Source organism: Lissotriton vulgaris, chromosome 8, assembly GCF_964263255.1.
Source record: "Lissotriton vulgaris chromosome 8, aLisVul1.2, whole genome shotgun sequence".
NCBI lineage: Eukaryota > Metazoa > Chordata > Amphibia > Caudata > Salamandridae > Lissotriton > Lissotriton vulgaris.
The window spans coordinates 593,290,379-593,309,227 of NC_141696.1; the positions used below are offsets into that span (position 1 = coordinate 593,290,379).

The 18,849-nt window shown below is 48.3% G+C and overlaps 1 protein-coding gene across 10 annotated transcripts in view; it reads left to right on the top strand.

Moving 5' to 3' along the window:
• The first annotated feature begins 10,725 nt into the window (after nt 1-10,725).
• ST3GAL6 (ST3 beta-galactoside alpha-2,3-sialyltransferase 6) overlaps nt 10,726-18,849 on the top strand; it is a 614,303-nt gene continuing 606,179 nt past the window's right edge. For 2 of the 10 annotated variants that reach the window (XM_086934435.1, XM_086934441.1), the window contains exon 1: nt 10,832-11,096. The gene's annotated coding sequence lies outside the window, so the exon portion shown is untranslated. Of the gene's footprint in view, nt 11,097-18,849 lie in introns of all 10 variants that reach the window. The other 8 variants (XM_086934440.1, XM_086934436.1, XM_086934437.1 and 5 more) reach the window with 6 other exon arrangements.

Sequence of the window (18,849 nt, forward strand, 5' to 3'; positions counted from 1 at the left end):
CACAGTCAACCACACTGGGTTACTCTTTGGACCCTGTGACCACGATAGATTAACGTATGCGAGGCCACAAGCCCTGAGTTTATGCAGCACCGACTTTGACATACTCAGCACATACTACGGGACATTCATGAAGCCGCTCAGCATAATATGAACTCACAAGATTCATCAATTTGAACAGTGCCCGACCCCAAGATAGTAGGAGGGTTACGTTTTGCTCAAACTGTGTCATTGCTATGTAATAGTTGGTTAGCTCATGTTGAATTGATGTTCAATTTGTGAAAGTAATATAGGTCATGAGTGAGCTTTTTCAGACAGTATAGTTTGCTTTGCCCTCTTCTCCCTGACTTCAAATTATCTACAGAGAGGGGGTCCCCAATTTTTGCATAAACGCCCATGTTCTGCCTATGGAACACCTCCCTACAGGAAGATGTAAGGCAACGCAATGTGCTGTCTTGCGTTACCCTGTATTTACCAAACCACCCAGAGCCATGTAAGGTGGGTTGTGTGGCTTAGTAAATTCCACTTAATCCCTATGTAAATGTAGCCCTGCATTATCTTTTATTTTCACTGTCAATATTTTGCCAACTGTGTTTTTCCTTCCAACACATTTGCAACTGGAATCTGTGACTATTGCCCTGTGAGCTCTGCAGATAGGCCAAGGATTGGATAACCATGCATTCTGAATATCTTTCTGACTCACCGACACCCACTGTGAGAAACTCTCGCTGCACTATGCCTCTACTGCAGAGCTCTCAACCGTGGCCCCGTTGTAAACACGCGGCGGCGACTCTGTTCTAAGTTTTCTGTTACACAAGAGTAATGTGCAACACAAAACAAATAACTATAATAAACATTCTGAAAATAGCTAGCACCCTTAACAATATGAAAGATTAAGTAAAACGTGAAATATAAAAAAAAGCACATTACTAACAAAGATTACCTTAAAGTTTTTTACATTCATTGTTCTGAAACTGGTCAGTGTTTTTTTCCAGTACAGTGAGAGACATGAATATAGTGCCAAAATGAACCATCATCAATGTACGCTTTTAATTTCTACCCATTCTGAGTCTCGGAGGGACCCAGACAATTTTGTAGGTTTGTCCTAGCGTACATGAACTATTATATTAGGATGGGGACCAAATATGCATAGAGGCCTAATGCGCTGCAGCAGAAATAAAGGGACACGGACACAGGGCTGCTCTGGTCGGACCGGAAGTCCCGAGCGACCTCCGACCATTTATTTATAGCCTTCAGGCCACGCCTGGCCTGAAGGTGCAACAATGTATGGAAGTGGTTCCGGGGCTCAGCCGAGACCCTCGGACCACTAGAACGTTACATCCCTTCCCAAATTAGTTCTTGTTTCTCAAAGTTCAGAGTTGCTCATGAATCATACACAAAGTCCGCCAGTTTCTGACTGGGCCTGGGGTTTGGCCTAAGATGGTACATGTTTCTTCCTCTCGCTGGGGCTATTGCTTGCATCGGGGATTGCGCTGGTGATGTTGCAGCCGCCGGAGTCCTCTCCTCTTCATGTTGTGCTACTTGGGTATGATCATCGCTTTGATCAGTGGGCATAATGTCCATGTGGTTTTCGAGGCCTCCTTCATCTGCTGTTGACTTTGCAGGGATCCGCTTGAACCAGGATATATTGCGAGTTACCTCTTCTCCATTTCTCTGCGCGGTGATTGCGGTGCCTTTCGTGGTTTTGATGACCCATGGGTCGGGTTCATATGGTGTTCTGAACTTGCCCCCCGGTCGTCGGGTTCTCAGCAACACTGTGTCTCCTGGTGCTAGTGTTCGACTATATGTTCTCCTCTTTTTATTCGCTCTGTCGTTGTTCACTCTCCTCCTCCTTTGGGTTTCTTCGGGCTTGTACTGCTCTGCTGTCCATCCATCGGTCATCGGGAGACTATCCTGTCGGTTTCCTGCAAACATCAATGACCACGGTGTTCTTTGTGTTGTGCTGTGTGGCGTACTTCTGTATTCTCCGAGGAAGTGTTGCAACGCTTTTTCTGGATCACTCTCCTCTATTCCAGCTATTCTCAGCACTTTGTTGATGGTCCTCATGAACCTCTCGGCTTCACCATTCGCCTGCGGCCACTGCGGTGTTATGCGATGATGTTTGATTCCTAGGTTCTTCAAGAAGTCATGAAATTCGCCTCCCTGAAATGGGGGCCCATTGTCTGTTTTGAGTATCTGGGGGCGACCAAACATGGCGAACACTTTGTCTAAGATGGGCTGGACATTCCTGAAACTGGTGGATTCTGCTAGCTCCACAATAGGATACTTGGAAAATGAGTCAATGAGCACGACTGTTGTACGCCCATCGGGGAAACTCCCAAAGTCCATGCTAACCCATGACCAGGGTGTTGGGGCATGTTCTTCGGTGACGATAGGTGCTGGAGTTTCATGGTTGCTGGTGAGTGGCATGCTCGGCAGTTTTTTACTAGAGTGTCAATGCTGACGTCCATCTCTGGGAACCACAATTTTTCCCTCATTCGACTTTTCATCCGTCGTATTCCTTGGTGCCCCGCATGTGCCAATGTGGTGGCGTGCTCTTGCAGACTTAGGGGTATTACTATGCGGCGTCCTCTGAGGACTAGCCCATTTTCAGCCATACTGAGCTCGTAGTGGATTTTCCATATGTGTCCCAATCTGGTGCGATCGACTTCTGGCCAGTCATGGTTGTCCTTCAGAAATCCCTGCCACGTTCCAGACTGGATGGTATTTGTCACCTTCTGTAGCACCTTGTCTTGGCGGTAATGTTCCAGTATCAATGGGATTGACATGGCTTGAGGGCACGCGCTCTGTGCTAGAAGGTTAATTTCTTCTTCAAACAACATTTCTTCCTCTCCTGATTCCATGGTCTCCGCTGCTGGATGACGGGATAGGAAATCCGCTGGATTTTTTTCTCCTGGCCGGTAGACAAGGTCCATGTTTTACTGTTGTACTTGAATTGCCCACCTCTCGATTCTGGGAGGTGGATGTGGGGCGGTTCCTCTGAAGAGAGGTATCAGCGGCTGGTGATCGGTGACTAGTCGGAAAGGGCACCCGGCCACATATAGATGGAAATGGTTGCAGGCCCATTTTACTGCTAGCGCCTCCCTCTCGATTTGTGAGTATCGAGCTTCGGTGGCTGTTAGCGCCTTGCTGGCAAATGCTAAAGGTGTCCATACCCCCGGCTCTGCTTCTTGAGTGAGTAGGGCTCCAAGCCCTACTGGGCTGGCATCGACTAGGATTTCAGTTTTTCTGGCTGTGTCAAAATATGCAAGAGTCGTTGTATCTAACAGCGCTGCCTTGATTTTTGCAAATGCTTGCTCCTCTTTGGAACCCCACTTCCACTGTGCATCCTTTTTTGTTAGGGCACGGAGCGGCTCTGCGATTGTTGCTAGGCCAGGAATGAAACGTGCACAGTACTGCGCCACCCCTAGGAAGCTCCTCACCTCAGACGCTGTCAATGGGGCTGGTGCATGCTTGATGACATGTGACTTGCGTGGATCTACCTTCACTCCTTGGTTATCGAAGATGTATCCAAAGAACTCCACTGTCTTTTGGAAGAATTTGCATTTCTCCCGGTGAAGTGTGACACTGTGTTCCGAAAGTCGTTTCAGTGTTGCACGTAACCTCTGGTGGTGCTCCTCGCTGGTTTTTGAATGGATGAGGATGTCATCGCTGACATTTAGTACCCCTTGTAATCCGGATAGCACCTCTTTGATCGTGTTCTGAAAGATTTCGGCAGCTGACGAGATGCCAAAATTCAAGCGTTTATATCTTCGCAGCCCAAGATGCGTGGAGAATGTCGTTATATATCTGCTTTCTTCCGCCAGTCGGAGTTGGTGGTATCCGGCGTTAAGATCGAGTTTAGAGAACCACTGGGTTCCGTTGAGGTCTGCTAAAATGTCATCTACTGTCGGTGTGAGGTGTCGTTCACGTTTGATGGCCTTGTTGGGCATGCGCATGTCTATGCAGATGCGGATTTTTCCTGGTTGGCGGGGTTTTTCGGCGATCACCATCGGTGAAACCCACGGGGTGGGGCCAGTGACTTTCTCAATCACGTCTTGTTGTTCTAGCTTCTCTAGCTCGTCCTCCACCGCTGTTCTGAGATGGAATGGTATTCGCCTGTGCCGGAGAGCGATGGGCTGTATTGTTTTATCGATGTGTAGTTTTATTGGTGGTCTCTTGATCATGCCTAAACCTTGAAATAGGGTTGGGAATTGCAGTAGCAGTTCGTCAACTTGAGTGCTCTTGACAGCGTTGGCGAACGCGATGAGCTGTAGGTCTTCTGCCGTGTGGCTGCCGACGAGGAGGTCTGCTTCTCTGTCTACCACGTGGAATGTTGTGGTGACTTCGTGTTCTTCTGCTTTCACTTGGACCACCATTTTGCCTCGCAGTGGAAGGGGCTCTTTCCCGCCATATGTGAATATGCGGACCTTTGACGGAATCAGTTTTGGCTTTGGGTTTAGGCTCTTGTAGTGCTGGATTCCCATGACGTTGACTGTTGCGCCAGTATCAATCACTCCGACGGCTGGGGAACCATCTATTAGGATGTTGCACTTAGGTTGTGGTCTTTGCCGCCGTTTTAGGTCACTCGTGAACGAGACGAGGTAGCATTCGTCGTCTTCATCTTCAGATGAATCATCGAGTCTGTCGTACCGTCGGTATTGTGGCCTCATGTCTCGCGGCGATTGTCTCTCTTCTATTTCTAGTTGTCGGACTGCTCCGGACAGTGACTTCTTACCGGACGATCCTCGTCCTCTGGCTCTCCCTCGGCACACGCTAGAGAAGTGATTCGGGATCCCACAGTTTGAACAGGTCTTTCCACGTGCAGGACAGCTTTCTGCGTCATGTGCTTCTCGTCCACAGTATCCACACTGTGATTTCCTCTGCGTTCGGGTCGGCCATCGGCCTCTTCCGCCCCTTGAGGATGTTCTGATCGCGTCGACTCTTTCCGTCTTAATCGTCACTCCAGGGCTTGTGCTGGTGTTGAGTGCTGCCTCCATCGCAGATGATCGTACATGAGATCTTGCCAGTAGGAGGATCTCTTCTAACGTGATCTTGGGTTGGCGGAGGATCAGCGTTCTCAGTGGTTTGTTTCTGCATCCTTGAATCAGTTGAGCGGTGACTTCCTTGTTCTGGTCGTCTTCGGTGCACGTGCTGACGAGTTCACGCAGGCGAGCGTGGAATGCATCCATGGTTTCACCCTCTCGTTGTCGAGACTGTCGAAACTTGAACCTTTCGTAATGTGGGTTTAATTGAGGATCAAAGTGCGCGTTGAGAGCTTGGACTGCTGCGTCATAGTCATCGGATTCTCCTGTGTCCGGGAGATGCTTGAACACTTTGTATATCTCCTCACCTCCGAAATGAATTAGCAGGGAGCGTTTCACTTCGTTGTCTTTCTCCCTCGTGGCTATGAAGTAGTTGTTTAATCTCCCTAGCCATACAGCCCACCTGGGCGCGGCAGTTGAGGGGTCTGCTAGTCCACTGAAAGGTGGCAATGCTTGCACTTGAGCGTGCGCAGGGTGTTGCGCATGTTGCAGGGGTGGAGGCTGTGCTGTGGTAGCCTGCTGTTGCACTGCATTGTTGCCCGGTGCTGCGGCTTGTTGCTGCACTGCACTGTTGTCTGGTTGGTTGGACATTTGGTTTGCGGTGTGTGGTGTTGCACGCTGTATTGAAATCCCACTTGTTTAATTTGGGTCTTGCCAATGCTTGTTGGCTCGATGGGGTCTGTGGTGTTGTTCTTAATGTTGTTGTGCCTTGCCCTTGCTTGCTGGCTTGTGTGTGTCTCTCTCCCGTGATTAAGCACCCATTCCACCGCGTAGCGCTCCGCATTTGCGTAGTTGATAGCTGTTTAGTGCAGATATTATCTCAGGCGTATTGTGCTATTACTGCTGTTGCCCATCTGAGGATTTTTAATATTAATCGCTACCTGTGTGCATAGCGCCGACGCTGTGACTGATCGCATTTGTTTTGGTGCATCTACTCTGCCCTCGCATAGCGCCGTGTTGTTGTTTAGGAACCCTCCATTTTGTTATGCCTGCAGCCCGTCCCTCCCCCTTCGCTAACGCCTCCCAGCTCACCCTCCCACGCTCCGCTCCCTCCACCTTCCATTTATGGCCAATGCCCCCACGCGCAGCGTCCACGCGCTACGGCCGCGCCGAAGGTGCGCCAAAGGTAAGCCCGTCTACGCCCGTCCGCGCCTGGACCGCGCCCAGCGCGAGAGCCCCTGGTCCTCGTAAAGTCCACCCATCCCGCATTACCTACGATGCCACCACCCTCCTAGCCCTCAACCCCGGCCGCTCCCTCAACTGCGTCCAAGCTGCTCCTGGACACACCCATGGACCCTTTTCCTGCTACTCCTGCAAGTTCGATGGCACCAAGAACAACTCCTCACCTACGAACACACAACAGATATCCGATCCCAACCACCTACAATGCATCCTGCTCAACACCCGCTCGGTCCACAGACACGCCATTGACCTCTGGAATCTACTCAACACCATCTCTCCGGACATCGCCTTCCTAACAGAAACATGGATGAACGCCTCTTCTGCCCCAGACATCACCATTGCCATCCCGGAAGGCTATAAGATCATTCGCAAGGACCGTACCGGCCACACAGGAGGAGGCATCGCTATCGTCCATAAGAAATCCATCCGCATCTCAACCAGCTCAGACGTCAATCTCGCCAACTCTGAACACCTTCACTTCCAGATCCACATCGACCCCAAGACCACACTCAGAGGCACCCTCCTTTACAGGCCACCAGGACCCCGCGCACAATTCAGTGAAGACATCACGGACTTCATCACTCCACACGCGCTCCCCTCCGAGGACTACATCCTTTTGGGAGACCTCAACTTTCACCTTGAAAAGAACAACGACCGCAACACCACCACCCTTTTGGACAACCTCGCAAACCTCGGACTTAAACAACTTGTCACTACCCTCACCCACATCGCAGGTCACACACTCGACCCTATCTTCACCTCCAGCAAGCATGTTTCCTTCAGCCACACCACAACTCTCCTTTGGACGGACCACAGCTGCGTTCACTTCACCTACAACAAGCCCACATCCAACAACCACCCCCAACCCACTCTGCAAAGAAACTGGAACAAAATCACCATCGACCAGATCTCCTCATCGCTTCTTCAAAAGCCCCCCGCCCACTCCTCAAACCCAGACCAAGCAGCCACCAACCTCACCCAATGGTTATCCAACAGCGCTGACATCCTAGCACCACTGAAAAAACGACAAATCAAACCAGGCAGCAAGAAGGCCTCCTGGTTCAACGATGACCTTAAGAAATCCAAGAAACTCTGTCGCTCCCTCGAGAAGGCCTGGAAAAAAGACCCAACCACCAGCACCAAGGACGCCTTCAAAAACGCCACCCGCATACACCACCAACTAATCCGAAATGCCAAGAAAGCAGCCTTCAAGGACCGTCTAGATAACAACGCACACAACAGCAAGGAATTATTCAACATCGTCAAGGAATTTACCAACCCCTCAGCCAACTCCAACGACATCACCTCCTCTCAAGCCCTCTGCGACTCCCTAGCCTCATTCTTCCACAGAAAAATTGCAGACATCCACAACAGCTTCGACAACCAACCCGGAGACCAACCCACCCAATCCCCTGCAGGACCCCCACCCCCCCTGAACATCCTCAATGACTGGAAGCCAATCTCCACCGAGGACACCATCCGTCTGATAAACTCTATCCACTCAGGATCCCCCACAGACCCTTGCCCTCACCACATCTTTAACAAAGCAGACTCCATTATTGCACCGCACCTCCGAGACGTCATCAACTGCTCCCTCAACTCCGCAACCTTCCCGGAAAGCTGGAAACATGCCGAACTCAGCGCCCTCCTGAAGAAACCCACAGCTGACCCCACCGAACTCAAAAACTATCGCCCTACTTCACTCCTTCCATTCCCGGCCAAAGCCATCGAGAAAGCTGTCAACAACCAGCTCGCCGCATTCCTCGAAACGAACAAATCCCTCGACTCCTCACAGTCCGGCTTCCGAGCCAAACACAGCACTGAGACCGCACTCATCGCAGCAACAGACGACATTCGAACTCTACTGGACAATGGAGACACAGTCGCCCTCATCCTCCTCGACCTCTCTGCAGCCTTCGACACAGTCTGCCATAGCACCCTTCTACAGCGCCTCAAAAACATAGGAATCCAATGAAAAGCACTGGAATGGATCACCTCGTTCCTCTCCGGAAGAACCCAGAGAGTCCGCCTTCCACCATTCAAGTCAGATGCTACTGAAGTCATCTGCGGCGTACCTCAAGGGTCCTCACTCAGTCCCACCCTCTTCAACGTTTACATGAGCCCCCTCGCGTCCATCGCACGCCAACATAACCTCAACATCATCTCCTGCGCCGACGACACTCAACTGATCCTATCACTCACCAGAGACCCTAACACGGCCAAAACCAACCTACACGAAGGAATGAAAGAAGTAGCCGAATGGATGAAGCACAGCCGTCTGAAACTGAACTCAGACAAAACAGAAGTCCTCATCTTAGGTACCTCCCCCTCCGCCTGGGACGACTCTTGGTGGCCAGAGGCCCTTGGAAAAGCACCCATCCTGACGGACCACGCACGGAACCTGGGCGTCATCCTGGATTCCTCACTCTCGATGAACAGACAAGTCAACGCCGTTTCTTCATCTTGCTTCAACATTCTTCGCATGCTCAAAAAAACATTTCGCTGGATCCCTACCGAAACTAGAAAAACAGTCACCCACGCTCTGGTCACGAGCCGACTGGACTACGGAAACACCCTCTACGCCGGCACCACCGCAAAACTCCAGAAAAAACTACAACGCATCCAGAACGCCTCAGCCAGGCTCATATTAGACATCCCGCGTAAAGAACACATCTCTGATCACCTGAAAAACCTCCACTGGCTCCCCGTCAATAAGAGGATCACTTTCCGCCTACTAACCCACGCACACAAAGCACTCTACGAAATCGGACCCGAATGCCTCAACACACGACTATCCTTCTACACCCCCTCCCGCCAGCTACGATCCTCCAACCAAGCCCTTGCCACTGTACCTCGCATCAACAAAACCACCATGGGAGGTAGATCCTTCTCCTACCTAGCAGCTAAAACTTGGAACTCACTTCCCACTCACCTTCGCCTTACTCAGAACCACCTCGCATTCAGAAAGCAACTCAAAACGTGGATATTCGACAAGTAACTCCCCAACCTTCTTCAAGCGCCTTGAGACCCTCTGGGTATGTAGCGCGCTATACAAATCTTTTGACTTGACTTGACTTGACTTGACGTGATGGTGTTGGGCTTTGCCACTGCTTGTTTTTTTTTTTTTTTTCTTTTCGTTTGTCTGCTGTTCTGGCCTGTTGTGTGGACGCGACCTTCCCCCGCTTATCGGCGGCTCTGCCGATGTTTCCGTTGATTGCTGGGCCTGCGCTGGGATTCACACGCGGTCTCCGCGTGTGCTCGGCTCTTCGGGGTGTTGGCCTGCGTGTGCGCATGCGCGGGGCTCTGCGGCGGCCTCCGCAGCGTTCTCGGGCCTCGCGCTTGCTTGCTCCTTCCTCCCGGTGCCTAATGCAGCATTGGCCCCCGCTGCTTACCGGGCTTGGAGCTTCTGGTCGCCTCCTGTACGATCCTGGACAGGGACAGGTTCGTCGTCGGTCCTGGGAAGGACCCGTGTGCCGCTCGATGCTCCGCTCTCGAGCCTGTAGCAGACGTCGTGTTCAGGTAGGGACAGAGCTATCCCACCCTCGTCGCCAGTGTAGGTTTGTCCTAGCGTACATGAACTATTATATTAGGATGGGGACCAAATATGCATAGAGGCCTAATGCGCTGCAGCAGAAATAAAGGGACACGGACACAGGGCTGCTCTGGTCGGACCGGAAGTCCCGAGCGACCTCCGACCATTTATTTATAGCCTTCAGGCCACGCCTGGCCTGAAGGTGCAACAATGTATGGAAGTGGTTCCGGGGCTACGCCGAGACCTTCGGACCACTAGAACGTTACAAATTTAAAGCCCTGAGAGTACAATCAAGGCCTTAAGTGGCACCAGTCCTGCGGTGCTCAGCACTGGCAGATCTAAAAAGCAGGTGCTGAGATGGGTCCCTATCGGGCTCTCCATTTTTGCCCTTATCTGTTGAGTGAAAAAACGTTTAAACTCGGCAGCAGTACCACCCTTCACTGCCTTTGAGGTAACTTCTAGAGACTCGTTATAATTCTTTCACAGGCTCATCATTTCAAAAGTGAAGAATTTTCAATATTATAAACAACTAAGCCATAGTTGTTGCTTATTTATCTAACGCAACTAACAACCAAAGTCAAAGCCAATAGCCCTGTCTTGTTCTTGGTGTAATGTTACATGTATTATATACTGGATGCAATGACAGAAGCAGCTCAGTACCAGTTGTGAGGCACACAATGATTATAGTTGTGAGGCACACTATTATTATACTAAGTACAGATTTTTAGCTTATGTGTTTTGAAGCCACGCCCTTGCAGAAGTGGCTCTTTTCGGCCGGGGTTGTCCGCCTTCGTTCTTCCTAACTACAGACTGCACGCCACTTCAAGGGAAAGTCAGAACGAGTGAAACCGAGATGACTCGTTGAAGATCGCTACGCTCAAACATGTGCTGAGATCAGACGCGGGGAGATCCGAACCTGCGGTTAGGTTTTTTTCTAATTATCCGAGGGGTGGGGGGCTTTGGCGGTTTAGGGTTCTCCCACCGTCGGGCCCGCAGCGGCAGCAGCTTTAGGACCGACTTTCCTCGGACTCCGTGTAGGGCGGGACGCCGTCGCCAGGCCCCGCCCCCGGTAAGCGACCGCCCGGGGAAGAGGACGAACAACAGACTCCAGAGCAGGCGGACGAGCAAATAGCGGACCACGAGGGCTGGGGACACCCGCAGGCTGACAGTTGCTTTACCACACCCGCCAGCGTCTCGGAGCCCGCCTCCAGCCTAGGGCGGAGGAGGCAAAAACAAGGAGCCGAACCCGGCTGGAGCCCAGAGAGGAGAGCGCAGCCACCCGAGGTCTGAAGTCTGAAGTCTGCTGGGTGAGGATTTAGCTACCACCCCCTCCGACACTGGTATTTGAAAATAATGCTGTGTGTTTTGGGTTCGTGTTACCTCGGGCTGTCTGCTGTGTTTGGAAGTTGCTTTGCGGAGCTGGCTGTGGCCCGCTCAGTGTGACCTCGAGCCGGCTCGCGCTCGCTGCTCGGGGAGCTCGGCCAGATGTGAATGTGGGTGACTTTGTTAGGATCGGTTCTTCGTTCCTTTATTGTGAACGCCGCCTTCCTCCCATGTGTGCCCTGCGGTCACACTAGTATGAACGTGTTGTCCCTGGGGGCGGGGGGCGCTCTCACTTACAACCGCTTGCTGGCGTTTCCTCTAACAATAGATAAATATTGTAGTTAAAAGCCTACTGGCACTTAAAGCGCAGCCTGTGGCTTCCTGGGCCCCCTTCAGTATATCCGGTCCCATGTCCTGCGTTGTTCCCCTGGTCGTCCCGTTAACAGTCTAATGAGGGTCATTATCGACCCTTCTTCTTCTGGTTGTTGTGCTTAATAAAACTTTTCTTCACTGTCTTTCAACAGAACGTTGAACATATGCTCTGGTTTGTCAAAATGTCCTATTTGCATTGACCTCGTGCAGGGAAGTTTTTCAGAGATATTTTGCCATCCTGTCGTGGAGAAATTAATTACAAAGAGTGTGTTCCAGTGTCGTTGGCGATTAAAAGCAAGTCAGGAGGAAAAGGGGCTGGACTAATGGGGGAGGGTACTAGGGTATTTTGCAGAGACACATAGGAAGGGGAAGAACGTATAACTTTAATTATGTCTAGAGATGCTACAGGATGATGGTAGGATACGGACAGTGGAAGAGGTATTCGTTATAAGCCTGGCCACTGGAATTATGCAGCAGGAGAGTGCCAACTTATGCAGCATGGTCGAGTAAATTATGCGGCACTAAAGGTCAAATTATGTGGCAAAATTTAGCACATTTTGTAATTGTATTACTTCTTTATTTAATATTTTTTTAACTTGTGAACACTGTCTGGGTATTGGTTCACCTCATTAGCGCGTGTTTAACACGTAAATGTACTAATAAGCAAAAGAAAGGGCCTTCCTCTGTGTCGCTTCATTTAAAATAACATTTTAACTGTTTGAGCTGGAAACCAAGTTTGTTTTGTTAATCTGCAGATTATATGGCAGATGATGGATTGTGCAGCAATTCTATAAATATGGGAAATTTGCAGTGGCTGCACAGTTGCATAATTCCAGTGGCCCTGTTTATTAGCAGCGAAATAAGTACTAGAATGTACATTGGGTTGAGCTGTAGGGGTACAGATAATATGGTTTAGCCAAGGTTTGACTCACTAGGCTAAAAGCAGTGTTGGAAGCACTAAGGTATGAACAGAAATAGTGGGCATAGTTAGAGTAGAAGTACTTTGGTAAAGATGGAGGTGCTTAAGTATAGACCGGCATGGGGGTACTTGGTTGTTGTAGGTGGGGGAGAGGTATTAGGACATCAGATTTTCTTAGGTGAGTATATAAATATATATATATGAGTAGAGGAAATAGGATTCAGGCAAGGGTGGTGGTGCTAGGAAGATGGGGTAGAGTGTGCATGGGGTAGAGGTAATAAGCAAGGCATAAAGTTCGTAAACTATAGGTAGACATCCATGGGTAAGAGTAGCACAAGGGCGGTTAGAACAAAAGGGGAAGATAGAGACACGGGGTGGGGAGATTGCCACAGGGAAAGAGAAATAAGTGAGCTTTGTGATCCTGGAACAAAAAAAACAATAATTGTTTCCGACGTGAAGGACATCAACCAGGATAGAGTCGACATCCAGGGAATGCCATTTATGAAGGGGGGAAAAAATCAGTGAAACGTTTTTTATGAGGGGGAAAAAATCAGTGAAACTTTTTTTGGAGAAAGTATGTCCTGAAGGGAATTCCTTAATTATGTTTTTCTTCCGAATCTCATTTTACCGCATTATCACTCTGAAAGGAAACTCTGGTACTGGTAGGTAGACTTCACTAATCAGTTTTTAATGTTATGTCTCATAGATTTTTAATAGCTCGGAATTTGCCAGTTGCTCAGCCCCTTCTCTGTTGCTTGAATTTTTTTCCCACCAGTAGCAGACCATTGTTGGAGAGGGCTCCGTTGGCATCATCCATATCTCATTTTTTATCTGTTTTTTTTTTTTTAGTCGGTTTGTGGGCACAGGTAGTCCCAGTGATGTGTTAAAAGGGACCTTGGATCTTGCGACGCAGAGCCATGTGCTTGTATGCTTTGACAGTGGTTGTCATTGGCATTGTAGACCATCTCTAGGATAGCCAGATGGCAAGTTTTGCCAAGGGCTGGAAATAAATTGACACAAGACGCCTTATATTCAGCCGTTGGCTTTCATTTAACAAATTCTTGTAATATGGTAGTTGGTAGTGTTGTTTCAGATTAATTAGTTAAATCGACTTAATAGAGATGTAAACAATGGATTTTGAAAATGTCAGAGCTCATGGAGTTATTTGACTGCCTTAACGATCTAGCTAGTGTGTGTAGACATTTGATCCAAGCGTAGGTTGTATACTTAACCTACCATGACCCTGTGCCCCTTCTGGTGTTGGCTGTTGTGATCTGTGTGCGTTTTTTAATATTTTTAGGTCGAGCTGGGTCCAGCTCAACAACTAATGTTGCCCGCCTCCTGGGAATCTGAGACAGGGGTCGGGCGCGCGCGGCGATTGGTATCTGTGAACGGGCACGTCCAGGCCGGCGCCGTGCATATATCCTGCCTCAGATTCCATGAAGTGCGCAAACACACACAGCCTCGCACGCACACCCCCCACCGCTCACGGGGTCACACGCACACACACAGCCACGCATGCACCCCCCCACCACTCACGGGCTCACGCGCACACACACAGCCACGCACGCACCTCCCCCACCACTCAAGGGCTCACGTGCACACACACACAGCCCCCCCTCCCCCACTCACCGGGTCTCTCAGGCTCCTCTCATCATTACACACGGACGCATTCACTTTTGCTAGGCACCGGGCGATTAAACGATTTGCCCACAATTACAGGATGAAGAGCAAACGCACTACGCCGCATTCAAGGTCTCTCTAGCACAACAGGGATTTCCTGGAAGTCCGCCTTACGTCACAGAACATACTCGCTCTCCTATTGGGCGTCCTCTCTGTCACGTGGCATTGTTCAAGACCTATCCTTAGCCCTGTTCTCGTAGGCAGTTGAAACTCCGACGTGACACCTTCGGATAATGTCGCGCTATAGAAAATCGCATTAGATAAATAAGTGCTGAGACTCCATAACATTAACTGCGAGGACCCGTATGTTAGGGGTTAAGGTAGGGCAGCAAAAAGGAGTTGGGGTTGAGTCGTGAGTAGTCTAACAATCCACTTATACAATTATGTTTTGTTTTTTCATTCTGCCAAGGAGAATGTGTCCACAGGGAGAAGCGTGACGGTAAATCTGTTGTGGCTTGTTCAATGGGCCACCAGAGGCCGCGTTTGTCACGTGGGCCTTAGTGGAGGCAGATCTACACGTGGCCTGCTTCTAATGTACAGCTCAGTGCGCCTAGTCTGCCTATATGTTGCGATGTGCAGGTTTTTATGTTATAGTGCCGTGTTCGCCAGTTCCTGGGCCTCTTGGCACTCTAGGGCCAAGGGAGCTGTTGAGGCAACAACTGAGGCAAGAAGGGAAGTGCAGCGAGCAGGACCGAGTCAGGTGACGTGCAGCTCGAAGGGCACTTGACGCAGCGTAATTACCTTTAAGTCCACTACAATCACAAACCGAGTGATGAAATGGAGAAGTTTAGTGGATAATGCTCCCCCTCCCCCATCCGAGCAGGGGTCGGGCCTGTGCTTCCAGCTCCAATCCATTTCTATTGCTCTCCAGCGTCAAACTTCGATTTTTGCAGGGCTCGTTTTTACCACTTACCCGATGTCTTCTTGGCGCTGGCAAAGGTGCTCAGGAGAGGGGAAGTGCTCCGCGCCTCAAGGTGCTGCCCCTGTGTGTCCTGTCACCCTCCAGACCTCCTGCCAGCGGCGTGACGTCAATTGATGGGGCCACCTATAGAATGGGAAAGGGACCCAGGTCTTCCATCTCTCCCAGATGTCCATAGAACTTGGGGCAGGATGGGGCCCTTCTGAAGGGTGGGGGCCCCCAGCTGGCTCCTTCAGGGCATGCCAGGCACTAGCAGCCAACACCCCCCCTACCTGCATGAATAACTCCCATCTCAGGAGGCCAACTCCATGCAGGCATGGCTAGACTCGAAATGAACAAGCACTGGCAAAGCCAATGTCGCGTGTATAGTGAATATGTATTTCAGCAGTCTTAGTGAATATGTATTTCAGCAGTCTTATCGGTGGCCACGGCTGCAACTAAATCCGAACTTGGGGGCGGGGTGCTGGCACGTCAAGCGATGCAGTCTAACAATATGATGAAACTCCTTAAAATCAATGCAAGCAAATGGTGGTGAATTCTGCATTTGAAACACATTGGTTAAACCTGATACGATAACAACAAACATGTTTTAGTGGATTTGAGGATGTTTATAGGCTACTTGGGGAGGTATTTTAAAAGTCGAATGTCTAAAAAGCAGCATATACAGATTTTAATACAGAGAACGGTAGAATCCATTTTTGCAAATTGTTTCAAGACAATGACCCTTTGGCCAATGTTCCAAATATTCCTTTGTGAAATGACTATGAGGTCATGAAACTATTTAATTCCCTCTTCAGAAAGGAGATGCTGCCTTACTTTGACCAAATGTACGTGTTCAGTCTACAAATTAGGATGTTGCGACACGTTTGCAGCTGCTCACATGTACAGGTCTCAGACTTTTGCACTTAGTGGGTAAAAGCACCTGGTTTGGAGTTGCAAGTCAGAGACCTAATTTTAAATACATAATTCATTCCTCCTGCGATTGAATGAATCTGTGCCAATCAGTTGGCCCTTTTACCGCCTGCTCACTATTCTGCCATGAATCTATGCTATTCTGAATCAAAATCAAACAGCAAAATAGCATCTCAGATTGAGCAGGTCACATACAAGATGACGGAGCCACATCCAAGCAGGAAGCCACCAGGCGTAAAGAACTGGCAAAATAAGGGCCTTGAAATAACTTAGCAACAAACTAAGTTCTGGCATGCAGAGGACACAAGCATCCCTCCAGTCTCCAGAGTACCAGAGTGGCTGATGGGAAATGTCCTGCAAAGAGGTCACTTTGGGAGAGGCATCATTTTTGGCTCTCCCAAAGTGACCTCTTAATGGTTGTGCCTAAGTGTAACAGTTTTTTTATATATCGCGCATTCGACCTGAAGGTATTGGAGCACTTTGTATGAGCACCAGTTACATTTAACAATGACATAAATATTTTTTTGGTAGGCACAGAGAGATAAAGTGATTTGCCCAAAAACACAGGATGTTATAATAATTATAGCAGTAAGCATGGCCTGAGTGGCAAAAGGTACACCCTGAATGGAGCACCAGAGTGACACTAGGCAGAAAGCATGGCTGCCAGTTTGTCATCAAATCTTTTTTTTGTTTTTGTTTTCTATTGCGCGAAGAAATCGGGTCTCAGAGCGCTTTACATAGCACCAGCCACAGCATCATTCAGAACCGCCACAACATCATTCAGAGCCACCACTGTATCAATCTGTGCAACCATTCAACAACAACTGATTCAAATATGTTCTCTCAATGTTTCAAGCTTTATTACAAATGTCACAAAAAGATGTTGATATTTATTTGGATTTTGTCACAATAAAATACACTGAACATAATCTTCACAAAAGTTATTTACAAAAGTTTAAGCTATTAAGCTATTGCCATTATAAATTACAATAGCTTTTATTTAAGTATTAATTATTAAAAAAATTAAAAGCCATTGTTATTTTTAATATCAATACATCAAAGTCACTTAAATACAACACATATTGCATTAAAAATGCTATAGGTGTCACATTTGCGAAAGTTAAAACTATTGGCATTGTAAATGACAAAGCTATTCTTTCGCTATTTTCAAAACCAACACATAAATAAAAAATTTGTCATTTACAAGACCAATTGCTCAAACTTTCCTGATGCGAGACCTATTGCATTGCAAATGCTTGTTTACCAGTTGAAGTTGCTTTCCTTCGGCTCCCATGGGTTGCTGAACGAGGTTGGGTGTGCCAAGGAGTCTGTGAAGGCTGAGGGTCATAATGTGTGTAAAAAGAGAGAATATGGGACTTGTAAAGTGAGAGAGGAGGTACGTGGTGGAGTTTTGCTTGGTAGGCAAGTATATGTGGTTGTTGGGGGCATGGTGGGAGTAATAAAATAATGGGATGGGTTGTGTGGGAAAAGGGTACAGGTGAAGTGGAGGTGTGGATATTTAATGCATGGAGAGAGATGGTGCACAAGTTGTAAGTTGGAAGAGATGGTACTGTTGATGGTGGTACAGAGCCTACCACGTGCAGATGGCAGGTAGCACTTGACTGCATAGTTCCTATAGTTCACAGTTTTATGGAAGGAGCGGTGAATGGCTGATGTAGAGCAACAGTATGTAGAGAGGTCTGGAAAGGAAGTAGAACGGTGCAATGGTGTAAGCAGCTTACACATTATTATATTAGTATTGTATTACCCAGAATCCATTAAGCAGGCTGTTCCATCACATATAATACAAGGGAGTCTACGATCCCTGCATAAAAGCCCTTCTCTAGTTTCCTTATTATATGTGACTAGTGATGTCTCTAGTCATCTGTAATAAAGAAATGACGTACTTCCTCAACTGTAATAACTAATTGCAGTTGAGTTCTGGCGTACTAATGCCCACTTCAAGGGCCAGGAGCCAAGGGGAAAGGCAGGTCATGGAGCATACTTAAAGCTGCAGTTTAAACCACAAAAATGAATGAAGCCTGTCTTGTTCTTATTCTGCTCTGTTTTTTTAGATGAATGGTATATTTGTGGCACCGCAATTATTTTATGCATGCTTTAGGTAATTAGAGTAAAGATGGAATCTGTCTCTTTCTACACAGTCTGAGCTACTGCATTTTTAGGTCTCGCCTGAGCCAGCGCATGTGTTGCTCAGGCGAGACATTTAGTAAGCCGCTTTTGGAAGTGCTACCAAAGCGGCCACCAGCTTGCAGTCACGCGCACAAGCGGGCGCGCCACACCTCTCCAATAACAGCTGTGTGCGCATCCCTTGTTTACTTTAACTTTTGCGCAAAGCGTGGGTGCCGCGATTATAGCAAAAGTAAAGAAATAGATGTTTTTTTTCTATTTCTTGTGTGCGCATCCCTTGTTTACTTTAACTTTTGCGCAAAGCGTGGGTGCCGCGATTATAGCAAAAGTAAAGAAATAGATGTTTTTTTTCTATTTCTTTACTTTTGCTATAATCGTGGCACCCGTTAAAATTAAAGCGCCTGTGCCTGTATGGTACTTAGTGGCACTGCAGAGGGGGTTGAAATGTTTTCTTCAATACATGGTTATGTAAAACACTTTGGAGGAAATAATACTCTCAAGTGGGCCTCTTAGCTTAGAGCAGTGTAATTTAACACACGTCGTGGGATGAAAATCCACCCTTAATGTTCTGCTGGAATAGCATGGTCTTTCAGAAGATCAGGTACTCTGTCCATTTTTAAAGTGAAAAGTAGGTTTTTCCATAACTTTGCTTCAATCATTGTCAAGTTACAACCACTTTGTCTTATTCTCTTAGAAGGCGGAACTACTACTGGTCAAATAAAATTGGATTTCTGAATTTTTGTAACCAGCCAATGATTGCTAACTAAATAATTTCATGTGAGTGTTTTTTTCACTAACCCAAATCTTCAGTGATAAG